Consider the following 1,722-nt stretch of genomic DNA (forward strand, 5'->3'; position numbering starts at 1 on the left):
TTCCGTCTCCGTGCTGGCAAGAGGGGAGTTCCCCAACCTGTAAGTGTGGTGCCGGTTCTTCCTCCCCATGTGCAACACCTTGCACTTATCAGTGAAATTGATTCAGAGGCTTCTCATTGGATTCGGACTTTTTAATTGGTCTCCGAATTTGATTCAGATTTAGAGATTTGGCCGCTGAATCAGGCTGAATCTCCTCCAAATTGAATCTTCGCACAGCCCTAGTGTCTAGTCCACCTTGAAGGCCCAAGTCCTTTATTTACCCAAAGAAAATATGTTTTATTGGAAATTTTCCAAAGAGCTCTAGTTAACACCTCCAGTCATTTCAGTACAGTCTTTAGTGCCTATTCACATTTTTGAGACTGCTAAAAAATCCTGCTTGGTGCTGATTTTTGAGAAATTATACAGGTCTACACGCATACCTGTCCCCTGGGAACCGAGCTACCGTATAGTTTCAATTATACTTGAGGGCAGTTTTGAGAGGGGCTTTGTCATTTAGAGCTGCTGTATCCATGTTTCTACATGCTATAAGAATTCTCTGGGTATCTAAATGTTATGTAGAACAACTACTACATTGTCCATGTTTTCCCCAAAGAAAAAAAAAAGTAAATTTTCCAATTATCAAGGCAGCACACCACTTGGTATATATCATTATGAAGCTGTTAACAGAAATGCTGCATTATTGTTAGCTAAAAGCCTGTTTATCCCTAATGAGCTATTAAAACAACTAAGGCCAAAATCCTGCTTTCCAGTATAATCCCTTTGCATTTACACTGATTATAAGAAGAGCAGAATACAGCCCCAAAGCCCTTGAATTTGACTTTATAATCTGACACCCATCCTAACCCTAAGTCATTATTCACAAGTAGTGACCACTTGCTATTCCTTTCTCTACTGTGAATCCCTTGAAAATAAAATTGTGGAAAAAACTAAAACTAAAAGAATAAATAGTTTATCATCAAAAATAGGAGAAAAATATTGTATTTCAAAACTGCTTTCCAGCATAACCATTGATGAGCAGCAACATACAAATGTCAGGAAAGAAGAAAAATCCTCCTTTTAAAAATAGAGCAACTGGCTAGAAGAAAATTAATCCAGGAGGAAGGAAAGTTGGCGCTGAGTATGGCCCTAACTTAATAGGTGCTAATTTAGGTTCTGATTTGATAAAGCACCTAAATAGTACAGACTTAACTTTAGCTGTATTAAATTAGTCACAGGCTGAAAGTCAAGCAAGGGTTCAAGTATTTGTGGAAGCATGGCTTTTAAGTCTGAGGTATTTTAACTGAAGTCAAATGTAGCTTTGCTACCAGCTTCAGTGGAGCAGGATTATACATTATGAGAATTGTACTAGATTTAGTACGTCAAACAGATGCACAACACATATAGTAAGTTAGTAGCGTCTGAGTCAATGCTGCTGACAGGGTCAGGCACATTAAAAACCACAGCAAGAGAGACGATTATTACATATATTTTGAATAATACATTTAAATCTTCAAAATGTCAAGATTTTGACAAACAAAATGTCTAATGCACAAAGAAGGAAGAAAGTCTGTAAGAATGGGCTGTGTGTGCTTAGTACGCTACCTAAGTGTGTGGGGTCGTGTTTCCCCCTAGCGGCTGGCCACCGAACGGACAGCAGCTCGCCACTTCCCAGCCAGCCGCATTACTCTTTTGGTTCAAGTGCTGGGGGCTATGCTTTAGGTAATGAACATTCTGGCTTTAATC

General features: G+C 39.0%; 1 long non-coding RNA gene across 1 annotated transcript in view; it reads left to right on the top strand.

Moving 5' to 3' along the window:
- The window catches only part of LOC109307530, a 107,611-nt gene that overhangs the window by 25,788 nt on the left and 80,101 nt on the right, over positions 1 to 1,722 (top strand). The window contains exon 2 of the long non-coding RNA XR_002100289.1: positions 242 to 247. This is a non-coding gene — a long non-coding RNA (uncharacterized LOC109307530). The remainder of the gene's footprint in view (positions 1 to 241; positions 248 to 1,722) is intronic.

The sequence above is a fragment of the Crocodylus porosus genome, unplaced genomic scaffold (genome assembly GCF_001723895.1).
Source record: "Crocodylus porosus isolate Cpor-Errol unplaced genomic scaffold, CroPor_comp1, whole genome shotgun sequence".
Taxonomy (NCBI): domain Eukaryota; kingdom Metazoa; phylum Chordata; order Crocodylia; family Crocodylidae; genus Crocodylus; species Crocodylus porosus.